Source organism: Manduca sexta, unplaced genomic scaffold (genome assembly GCF_014839805.1).
Source record: "Manduca sexta isolate Smith_Timp_Sample1 unplaced genomic scaffold, JHU_Msex_v1.0 HiC_scaffold_2492, whole genome shotgun sequence".
NCBI classification, from domain to species: Eukaryota; Metazoa; Arthropoda; class Insecta; order Lepidoptera; family Sphingidae; genus Manduca; species Manduca sexta.
The window spans coordinates 7,171-19,952 of NW_023593462.1; the positions used below are offsets into that span (position 1 = coordinate 7,171).

General features: G+C 35.4%; 1 long non-coding RNA gene and 1 pseudogene across 1 annotated transcript; one reads left to right on the forward strand and one right to left on the reverse strand.

Annotated features, from left to right (window-relative positions):
• Positions 1–3,746: 3,746 nt before the first annotated feature.
• Positions 3,747–11,704, reverse strand: LOC119192211. Its single transcript, XR_005113595.1, has 2 exons — positions 11,587–11,704; positions 3,747–6,182 (listed from the first exon to the last, which is right to left on the reverse strand). It is a non-coding gene; the product is annotated as an uncharacterized LOC119192211 (long non-coding RNA).
• On the forward strand, positions 10,746–10,864 carry LOC119192212 (annotated as a pseudogene).
• Positions 11,705–12,782: the final 1,078 nt, after the last annotated feature.

Here is a 12,782-nt window from a genome sequence, read left to right on the forward strand (position 1 = left end):
CCATACGTACCTAATTGTAATTTAATAGTAATCAGTAAGGTATTTTTGTTATCTTGTATTCATTACTATTTCGCACTCTTAATAAAATAATGACCTATTTCAAAATTGTTAATTTGTGGCAGTAATCGGAAAACTAATTTTTGTATGCTACCTTTTTTTTGAAGTTGTTATAAAATTGACCTTATTAAAGATAGGTAAAGAATGAAACCTATAGCATGAAAAAAAAGGGAAAAAACTAAAATGTCGCAAACAGAAATTGGCTTGACGAGTCCCCCGAAATGGCAATTTTGGAATGGGTTATTATTTTATTAAGAGTACGATTTTTTTCCGGTCACTTTCTTCTAGATGTACTAGCTTTTGGTGGAAACATTGCTGGATTTTGTTATTTTTTTGTATATTCAGTTGTAATTGTTCTATGTGTTTCCCAAATACTAGATAAATAAATAAATCATATTATCCGACCCGGGGATCCGACCCGAGATCGAGATCAAGATCGACTACGCCACCGAGACAGGCATTTCCTATTTAGGTAATAAAGAAAATAAAAAGAATTAAGTATGCCCCTTACGTATTTTTTTGTACATTCAATTGCAAGGTTTGAGAATTGAAAAGGATTTTAATATATTAAAATGTATCTTACATGTCAAACTTGACTCAAAGACTACAAAATCGTCATTTATTGAGGAATAAAAATACAAATCATTTATTCGCACAAAAATAAATAATTCGTATTTTTTCACAGATAAAACTGAATTCGACACGTCAATTCGTCCACTTCAAAGATCTATCAAGTAAGCAACCGTGTGTGAACTCGGAGCCTGTGGTTTTCACGACAGTAGACCAGCCGATAAAGCCGGCGATAAGTTGCGACCTGTATGTGGTGCCAACGCCTCGGACGCGATTCGTATCATAATATGTTATTCTTAGTTTACTATAATATCTGTGGTGTAGATACGTGGTATATTATAATATCTGTGGTATAGATACGTGGAGTCAGTGGCGTAGCGTGGACTAATATAGACGTGGGCGAAGTCGTATCAGCGAGCCCCTTCCCGTTCCCAACATCTACCCAATAAATTTATCTTATCCAACGTGCACTTGGCATCGTATCTAAAGATTCCTCGCAAGGCCCTTTTAAGTGCGAGCCCGTGGGCAAGGGCCCACTTTCCCACGCCTAGCTACGCCACTGCAGTGGATTATTATATTATCTGTGGTCTACTTACACGGTATATTATAATATCTGTGGTGTATTATAATTGTGGTATGTGTACTTGGTGTATGTATTATATGTGTGGTACTTGGTAAAAATTAGGCCCATAGACAAGGATTCATGATTGATTCGGGCTCGGAATCGGTATGAAATAAGCTATTGAACACAGTTTAACAAAAATAAATCAGACCATGTTATAGTACGTTGGTATTTAAATCATATTTCTTTAGCCAAATAATTAGAAAGATAAAGCTGGCTTTTTATGAGGTAGACACTGAAATTTCTTTTTTCCTCTCTTTAAGGGTCTCGAGTACTTCCTTATTTCTGGACTGTTACTATTTGTAATAATACTTAATAATATAATGTTTCATTCGTGATCAAATCAGAAATGAGGAGATCAGTAAAAGAACGAAAGTCACCGACATAACCCATGGCATTAGTAAGCTGAAGTGGCAGGGCAAATAGCTTGCAAAATTTATAGCCGTAGTGGCACGAATGTTCAGGACTGCAGGCCATGAACTGGCAAGCGCAGCATCGGACGTCTACCCACGAGCTGCACGGATGACCTAATAAAAGTCACAGGAGTTGACTGAATGCGGACCGCTTTTAATAGGTAGACCTAGAAATCTTTGTGGGAGGTAGCGGACATCCTGCGGCTGTTGATGATGATGATTGTCTTATAAAAAGTAGATAACTATTTTCATCTCTAACTCAAGTTTCGCGACCTTATGATTTGGTTTCTTTTTGTTAAACTGTGTTTAATTCGACGGTCCCTACGTATAGTATTGCATCCGCAAAATGCTATTTTGCAGATTCGATATTTTACATAGGGACCGTCGAATTGTTTGTTAAGATTATAAAGGTGCAGGGTAAAGGCTTAAATGTGATTGCGATAATGAGTGGCTGTTTCCCAGTTTACGAGTTTTAGTAAGGGGAATTTACGTAACAATTTTGAAAGTTTTATCAGTGGTTATCTAAAGATAAGTACATTATACTAGTTAATATTATATTTATTATACTAGTTATTTGCTGATCATTTTAATGTTTAGGCTAGAAAGAAAAAATATGTATGAATTGTGTTTGAATGATATGTTGATCCCCTGCCAAAAATATATTTGTAAATATGTGAAACTATTTCCAAAAGCACCGCCTACATTATGGAGGATAGAGTAAATGGAATTAATGTGGATTTTATGTGCGAATGAAAGATCTCTAACATATTTTAAGGTGAAATATTTTTGTGGTAACCACGTGCTCAATATGAAAGGTGGCACGTAGAAAACAAATTTAATTAAAGAAACTTTCTTTCTTTCCAGAGTTTATATTAATATAATAATATTGATGTTTTATGTTTTGTAGAAATAATTTCAAACTTTTAAAATCTATTTACTTCTCTATTAACTTCGCAGATTATAGTGTGAAGTATCAAGTTTTGAACAAACCAATTTTTGTTTAATGGAAAGACAGCTTTGACAGCCGTATAGGTAAACAGGTTACTTTTGATTCTATTACCTAGCTATTAAGGCTGTCATTTGATTAGATTGCTCGTAATTGCAAAAAGAGACACGACAATAAACATTAAGAAACATTATTGTGTGCGTATATATGTTTTATGTATAGATTTAATGGATGAATATTTTAATATACGGTTTTATCTGTAAGTAGCTAGAAATTTTAATAAATGTTGTTAATTATTAAAATTTGTTTTATTTATATATAAAACTAATAATATCAACCCTGTATTATATACTGTCCCACTGCTCGGCTCAAGCCTCCTCTACTACTGAAAGAATAGGCCTTAGTCCACCACGCTGGCCTAGTGCGGATTGGTAGACTTCACACACCCTTAAAATTCTTATAGAGAAGTTTTCAGGTATGCAGGTTTCCTCACGATGTTTCCCTTCACCGTAAAAGCATGTGATAGTTCACAAAGAATACACACATAATATTTTAGAGAAGAGGTATGTGCCTAAGGGATTTGAACCTGCGGACATTCGTCTCGGCAGCCCGATCCACACCCGACTAGGCTATCGCCGCATTGTTTTATTTAATTAATTTGAAATATATACAATATTTTGTTAACAGTAACAAACAAAAATATTTAAGAATTTCCACTTCTAAGAAACCCTTAGAAGTTAATATAAATAGAATAAAAGTCACATTTCAACAAAAATATTTTTTATTGTTTAATGTAAAAAAAACTATTCTACACTTATGTACCTATTTGGTGACGTTAATTACAAATATACATACATATTATAGTATATGTCAACTGATTATATTCACAATTATATAAAAAATAATGTTTAAATGGAAACACAAATTTACAAACATCACATCAATACGTATATTTATGCTTATAATTAACTAGACTAGAATATTATATAGCCTTTGTACATTTTTAGTTCGAGCGAAACTCGATAGATTTCTATAAATGGTACTATTCCCTGAATTTGGGTAAAGCGTCATGCTATTTTGAAAAGCAGCGAGACTACACAATAGGTCTCTTTTTTCCAATATTTTTCTATAACTTATATTTCCACTTTTGAGTGTTTTGCGGTAAAAAGAATGTTTCATTTAAAAATATTATATTTTTCTTCTGAAAATATTTTTTAATACGTCTGCTTCCTTCTCTTCAAGAATAACACCCATATATATTATGATTCTCTTTGAATAACACTAACGGACAAATCATTTGTCCATTTACTAAAGCGGATTTAAACAAAGTGACACAAAAACTTTTTACTAAATGATACATTAGTCTGTATTCTTTCATGAATAGGAATATGGAGGCCAGAAATTACTATTAAAACTTTTTCTGATAAATTGACAATTTTATCGGCCATTCTGCTGCCCATTCAGACATGAAAATAGGTCTTAACAACAAAATTTAAAGTTACAAATTGCCTAACTCAAAGCGACCGCACACAACATAATATCTCGTATGTATTACGAACATGGAGGCATAATAAAATGGAAATATCTCAGGTGTTTGTATTCTATAACAAAATATGTAAAGTTAAAAAAAGATATAATAAAAATATTATGGTTATGTTTTTAAATACTAAACCCTCATTGGAAGATACGTAGACCAGTTTCTTTAAAACAAATATTAATCTTAATATAATGAACCATGACCATTGGAAACCGAAGAGATAATCTAAAGGTAAAAGTCAAATTATAATTAGGTATTATTGCCAAAGACAAGTGTGTACGTGAAATATATAAATCATTTTATAGTTGCCAATCTTTCAAATACTGGAAAGTAATTTCTTATACGAGAAAAAGAAAAACCCTTTGTATTACTTGTAAAATTACGTATTATGGTAAATACCAATTGCGTCTCTCTACTGTATTCCACAAAGTTTATTTTTCTACAATCATTAAAAATCGTCTTTTATTTTCATTTGCAATCCACCAATTATTGTCCATACATAATGCTCGTGTTACCACATGTAAGTTTCTTACCCATAAACATTCTTAATCAATGATTAAAATAATCAGTATTTTGTTATTTTCCCTTTGGTAGATATTTGTATCCAGTCTAATATCGACTACTATCACAAGGAGAAGCTGGCAATATTGGCCTACATAACGGTGTCGCATTTTGGAATCAGCCTGTATATATCTAGTTTCGAAAGGGCTGACGTAATTGTGCCGAATTGCGAATTCTAGACTCCAGGAGCGGCGTAAGGGGTGGGTGAAGCCCGCAATATTGGCCCACATAAGGTCGCATTCTGGGATCAGTCTGTATATATCTAGTTTCAAACGGGCTGACGTAATTGTGCCGAATTGCGAAGTCTAGACTCCAGGAGCGGCGTAAGGGGTGGGTGAAGCCCGCAATATTGGCCCACATAAGGTCGCATTCTGGGATCAGTCTGTATATATCTAGTTTCAAACGGGCTGACGTAATTGTGCCGAATTGCGAAGTCTAGACTCCAGGAGCGGCGTAAGGGGTGGGTGAAGCCCGCAATATTGGCCCACATAAGGTCGCATTCTGGAATCAGGCTGTATATATCTAGTTTCAAAAGGGCTGACGTAATTGTGCCGAATTGCGAAGTCTAGACTCCAGGAGCGGCGTAACGGGTGGGTGAAGCCCGCAATATTGGCCCACATAATGTCGCATTCTGGGATCAGGCTGTATATATCTAGTTTCAAACGGGCTGACGTAATTGTGCTGAATTGCGAATTCTAGACTCCAGGGGCGGCGTAAGGGGTGGGCAACCGGCCGGGGCCTCACGCTTATATGGGTCTCGCGTTTACAGGGGCCTCGAGCGGTGTCTTCGAGGACCTTTTACGATCTTACGATGAAACTATTTAAACCGGGGACTATGTTTGCTCCACTCGGGACCTCGCATCGTTTTTTTTTGCTTTCGTCTGGGGCCTCACGTGGTTTAGGGCCGCCAAAGCTGAAGAACAAACATCTCTAAAAAAAAAAATGATTTTTCTGGTATAATTTATGATTTCATTCTTTAAAAACTGAATCGAATTCTGCTACATGTTTGAAATTCTTTGTAGCGGCATCACAACACTGTTGAGGTATAAAGACAGATTCACAAAGAAAAGGAATTACTTTTTAGTCTCTTCAACTGATATGAAATTAGGGAGACAAAATACCAATTAGTTAAGACGCTAATTAAAAGCATTTATCGGTAATTGAGTACAGACGTCGCACATTTGTTTCATTACTAACTTAACCCATGAAGCATGTTTGCCGGCAAACTTGACAGCTACATTGACATTTACGTCTGTCACGGGAATATAACCTTATATACTACATAATAAGGTTATTTTTCCGTGACACGCGTAATCATGTAGCTGTCATGTTTGCCGGCAAACATTCAGTTGCTTTAAGTGATTAATTAGGCATAGGTGATACCGAGCGCCTGGCTTGTAACGCTTTGTTGTCGCAGTACGCTCTGATGTCTTCGATTGGCTGCATCAGGAACACTGGCACGTCGTCGTCTCGTTTCTGAAATGTAAGTATTTTTATAGGAACATAAATAATTGTGTAGTGCCTATAAAGGAGTCTGCCCAGTACGCCGTTTCATTTTGTGAAGTTTTAGGAACGTGTCGGGCAAAAAAATGTGTTGAAAATAATGATCAGACAATGATGGAACGGTCTAGTGGATATCCATCCTTTAATGATACCTATATATAGGTATCCTTAAAGGATGTTTGAGAGGATACCAAAAATCACTAGACACTGATTATAATTTTATGGAGATGTATTATAGGGTGTTGCATAAAAAGGGTATCAATAACTATTCGACACAAAGGTGAAAGGATAACTTTTAGCGTGATAAAGTTGGAAAAATATTTTAATATCGAAGTGCTTTCTAAGGTCCAAATGATATATTTAAATTAATATAAAACATTCTATTGCCAACATAGCTATACGTATCTAGCAATTTCATTTATTTTGAGTTTATTGTATTATATATTATATACGTACATATTAAATTTTTCATTAATCAGTTACTTATTAAGTTTACAAGTTGTGTTGCTTTATTAATAATAATAAAACTAATAAGACAGGTTATTATCAGGGTTATCATTGATACTCTTATTTGGCAACACTCTGTACATTTTAAGGCCGATTAAATGACCTTTAGTAAATTTCATATAATTCAGGTTGTATGGCGCGTTTTATAGCCCTTTCCTTTTTGTACGATAGTTTATAAAGGTTCAAGCGTAAAAACGTTTCCAATATCACTTTTCTACGTTATTAATTTTCGTAGAAGTAATTTTAAGTGTTGTACTAACGACTAAGATAACTTAATGATATTTGGAGTAAAGTTTCAAACTGCCTTAATGGCCTCTTAAAAGTTCAATGTAAAAATTACTAATCAAATTACAAATAAAATTACCAATTAAATGTTTCCAAACTGATAATCCCTGAGGATTTGCGTGACACTAACAAAACTTTACTAATACCTCGAAGAGTTTTATATTACATAAGGGTCTAAAAGACTTTCAACTTTACTATATTAGCCAGATGGATGGAATTACCTTATCAAATATTTAACAAAATATCCTGTAACGTAAGGGGGTGTCCGTGCACCCCTCTGTCAACAAATCACGATAAAATTAACTGAATGACAATAGGATATCGACCACAGAGGTTTTGTTATTATTAAGCATAATATAAAAAACCGATGCGATTATCATTTGAAAAAAAAAATATGTTATGTAGTACCTACTATAGTGTGTAAATGCAGGTGCACCTCCCGAAAAATAATCTTGGCGGCGCCCATGTATACAGCACCAAAAGGTATATTCCAGATGATGGTGGTAGGATTTTTGCATTCGCCTGGTTGGCGATCACCGTACGTACGAGGTGTAAATCCCGCCATAGTAGCCTTCATTAGTGAGTCGAGTGCCGAATTTAGTCTGTGCAATTTCAGTTACAAACTGACAAAATAATAAATTATCGTATATAAACGGAGTTAGTTTTTATTAGGAAATTACACGAGTTGAAGCGTGAAGGAAGACAGAACGTACAGTTTTTTGTTTTTAGAAGAAAACTATGCAGTTACAATAAATAACATTAACAAGGAGGTTGCGTACATATTTCTTCACAAACAAATACTATGTGATAATATTAAAGTTTACGCGAGAAATATTAAATTACTAGATAACAAAACGGTTTCTCACATTTTCTTAGTCGGAATTGTCGACCAGTTTTATTCACCTGCTAAATGGGTTGAAATGGATCACATGCCAGTTTAGCGTATTTACATATAGTATTCAATTAAAATAAAGAATCAATTGTTGAATAAATGACAATTTATAGTAAAAACTATCAAGTTGTGTAAATTGACTAATGGATGCTAGAAAACCAGTCATGAATCAATGTAATTTTTTACCAAATGTTTTTTACGACATCGTATTTTTGTTCTTTTTGTCAAATATGTATTCAACGGCAGCTGATGACGCTATTTTTTTGTATAGTTAGGGTTATTCCGTCTACTGGGGAATGTCCGTCTTTTTGCAATTACAGGCGCTTTAATTGATAGAGAGCTTTGATATCCGTATAGGTAAGCGTCCAAAATTTCCTATTTACCTACACATTGCTCAGTTTTCGGAAATCCCGTCTCACAATTCATAAGAGCTAGCAGCGCTTTCACTTTTCATCGCATGGAGACACTCGCCGGACGTTCATTTTTGAGGAGCAGTATTTGTTTTATACCTCTAAAGGTCGCGCTTCCAGTTAGTTTCCATTGCATGGGACGGTCTTTGGCACACTACACTGACTTACGTTTGTTGTATAAAATTAACCCCTATCACTTCTTAAGTGTTTTACCTTCTTTTGATCCTACGTAACCTTCGGCGCTACAACAGTGGTGTATAATCGATTTGCGTGAGAAGAATGACAGATCACTAGACCTTGAAAAATTAAATTAAAACCGCCATTGAAGTGTCATCGCTTTAATATCAATCCTCGGGAGAAAGATTGCGTTTAGCCTTCATTTATAATTTAATTTCATATTCATGGATTTAGAAACAGAGCAATAATCCCAGGGAATTTAGAATTTAATCAATAAGATAATAGTAAACTTTCCAGCACTAGTAAAGGGAATACATAAAATATAATTTATGAAAGCAAGTAAATTATAATCAATGAAAGTTAATTGGACCTTTTCAGCACAGTTTTTAATTCTGTTTATGAAATATTAAATTTTTAAATGAAAGCTTGACTAGCATGTGTTTTGTATATAATTTATGAAAGCAGGTAATTAAGATTTGATGCACTGTTTATAATTGAAAGTTTTCCGAAAAACTATGGTACTGACAATTTTACTTGATGTTTAATGATTATTATTGAACCTGAGTATTTCTCTGTAGCCGGTCTATCTGAGGATAGTCATCATTATATGTACTGCATTTAGAGCGGCTACTGAGCTGAAAAACCCAAATATCACTTAGCCCGACCCGGAACTCAAACCCAGGACCTCAGAGCGCTGCCATACCGCACATGCAGTACAACTACGCCACCGAGGCAGTCTTGGTACACTTCATGGCAGACGGATCATCTGCGACGAAACACTACTTGTAACTTTTTGACCCAAAAGTGTGCATTGCTAGACTTTTATATAGGCATTCATGCATGACCCGAGCGATACTCCGAGCAGATTAGTATAAAGTAATGTTTAATGTTTACGTTGTGGTAGCTATTATAATCGATTTAATATTTTACTAATATTAATAATTTAACGTACACGTGTTACCTATTACAAAACTAAAACAAATTAATTTCTCCCATAAATTGTATCTTTATTTTACTTTGGTCATATTTCGTGAAATACGAGCAATAAAATGTACGAAGGCGCCACGTTTTCACAATTAAGTTAATGTAGTCGAATGGGTTTTATTTTCGGGTTTGTTTTGTTCTCTGAATTAGTATCGGATGTGGGTATCACAAAGTTGCACGTATTGTGTTTAAAAATTATTTTTGGAGCATAGAATAAAGACGTAAAACGTTTGGATTTTCCGCGCATAAAAAGTCAGATCATGTCGATTCTACATAGTAAAGTGTATCCCCTTTATCCTCATAGAGTTAAGAATAGACATACTTCTCATTAGTCCCTGTCTCGTTAGGTAAAGAAATATCTTTATAATTATCAAATAAGTATAATATAAAAGTAGAATATTTTTTGCTTTAAATGACGAAGCGAGCTTGGTGTTCGCCAGATCGTAATCGATATGACCGCCCCTAAACAGTAGAAACACTATCCTAAACCTTGAATTACAAAGTATTGTTTGATATTCCACTGCGCTCGCCATCCTGAGACATGAGATGTTAAATCTTATTACGTCTAGTAGTTACATTGGATACAATGTCTTTTAAACCAGGAACATAACAGTGACTACTACTGCTACTTGGTGGCACAAATAGACATTGTGATGGTAGTTACCCAGGTGGTGCTCGCTACTACAAGTAATTGCTATTTCAGGCGGCGATAGCCTGGTTGGGTGTGGAACGGACTGCCGAAATGAATGTCCGCAAATTCGAAATTCAAGGGCACACACCTCTGACTTTTCTAAAATCATGTGTGTATTTATTTATCATTGGTAGCTTTAACGATAAAGGAAAACATCTTGAGGAAACCTGCATACCTGAGAATATCTCTATAGGTATTTTAAGGGTGTGTGAAGTCTACCAATCTGCACTAGGCCAGCGTGGTGGCCTAAGGCCCAATTCCTCTCAGTTGCAGAGGAGGCCCATTCCCAGTAGTGGGACAGTAATAATACAGGGCTGATATTATAATTACTTTTAAGTAGTATGATTAATAGGTTTTTTGTCTAAAGCATAATTTCTGGACTCTGTTTGACTGTTAAATATTGCTTTGATTAGATCTGCTTTTGTATATTGTGCAAGAAGTAGTAGGAAAAGCAAGGATTATCTGGTATGTCCTTAATTTTCAGTATTAACGCTTTGATAATGATTAATAGTCTTTTAATGTCTTTTGCATCTAGTTATTTATTTAGATTGTTGTGTAAGGTACGCATCAGTTTTTATGGTATAGGTGTTACCAATGTCCATACCATGTTGAATATACCGGTTCTCGTCTGATCACCAAAGTTAAGAAACGTCGGGCGCGGTCAGTACTTGGATGGGTGACCGCCTGGGAATACCGCGTGATGTTGGCTTTTTGATATTTTGTTTTCTACATACATACATACGCGACAGGAAATTGAAGAAACACACACAGCCATGTTCGTCTACATTTTGCATCGATGCGGAACGATGCTGTATCCATAGTCCATAACTTATATGCTATTGTGTCAATTTTAATCGCTTTTATCGTGCTTCACGCGACATACAGTGAAATGTTACGATGCAATCGCGCGTAAATGGAACGCGTTATCTATTGAATTGCAAAAAATAGCCGCCGGCGACCGAAATCAACGCACACAGCATAGTCTAGCTGCAGCATAGTCTCATTTTAATTCAGTAAAATACATAAAAAATAGTACAAAGCATCACGCGTTTCTTCTTATTTTGGGACATGTACATTGGCGTGCTATGGATTTTCTCTAGGGGGTAGATGGCGAGCAAAAAAAACACGCCATATTAAACCAAAGGACTTGTAAGCGCAAGGCTTGTTCTAGAGCGGCCAAATACGTTTCTATGGTGAGCGCCGAAATCTTTCCCCCTGCCCCCCAGGTACGCCCATGGTAAGACAGCGGTGTAGCCATCAAGATTTAGGTCCCCGACTCCGGCCTAATACTAAAAAAAAAAACAGTATCACTTCACTCAACCCGGAGATCGAAACCGAGACCGCTGCCGGCAGTCGTGCCACATCTACGCTGCCGAGACATTCAAGTTTCGAAAGTTTTCTGTCGGGCATAAACTTTGGAATACAATTTACCTGAAACAAAACTTCTCCCTCAAAAAACGTGAGCTGATGTTTTCGTGTCCTCAGTAAAATCCCGACGAGTTTGTCTGATATTACCGTGTAGATCTGCAAAGAAAATTGAGAATTATTAATACTTAGTTAATAAAGTAGAAAACATTGTTATTCGGGATTATTTATTTTGCCTCTGGCTTTAAATTGCTTGTTCGATGTTGTTTATTATAATTTAGCCGTGCGTGCCTTATTGATATGGAAACATTTTTTTTATATTATGTAACTAAGGTGCCTAATGGTAAGCGATATGACCGCCCTTAAACAGTAACATCATACAGAATTTTGAATAACAAACTGCGTGGCACTCCACTGCACTCCACGCTATGTCCGATAAGAGTGGAGCATGAATAAAAATTATGCAAAAACAGACAATTTTTTTTAGAGTTTCCATTGCTTCCGCTGCGTAAACAGTTAAAGTTACGCAACAAACATGTATGACGAAATTATTCCTCTTAAAAAGTTCTAAAATATATTATAAAATATAGTCCCCCGCAGCATCTGCCTGTCTGAAGTTGATAACTCAAAAACTACCCAACGGATTTCTATGAAATTTAGTATAGAGATAGTTTGAGACCCTGGGAGGGACATAAGCTACTTTCTATCTCGGAAACATCTTTCACGAGGGCGGAGTCGCATGCGAAGCTAGTTTAATATAATTATCAATGCCCTATTCACTGTCATGACTACTATCCCTATTAATTAAAGACCCTTGTCATAATTTAAACGGAATTCGCCAAATGAAATATCTTTTAGTAATAAATCGAATTCCTCCTATATTGGTATAAAATTACTTAAATTTCCGATACTTTATATTACTTATAGTCATATGATTCGCGTTCAGTTTTGTCTATCATGAGTAATGTTTGTGTTCAAAAGCATACAGGTTTTTCAAAGGAAATAATACCACTTTCCGTTGACTTCCACCTCTGATACTTCATCGGCGCACCACACTTTCCAATTAGGTCGAACCAGTCCTGGATTTGTAAATAGGCCGTATAGGCCGCGGCTTATTGGCGCCTGCTTCTTAGGGGCGGCAGATTCAGAGGACGCTCACTCGATTAAATTAATCATTCGTTTATTGAACTTTAATGCCTTCCATAATACTAACAAATGGAAAATTATTAAATATTTTAGAAACCTACATACATACATACGTA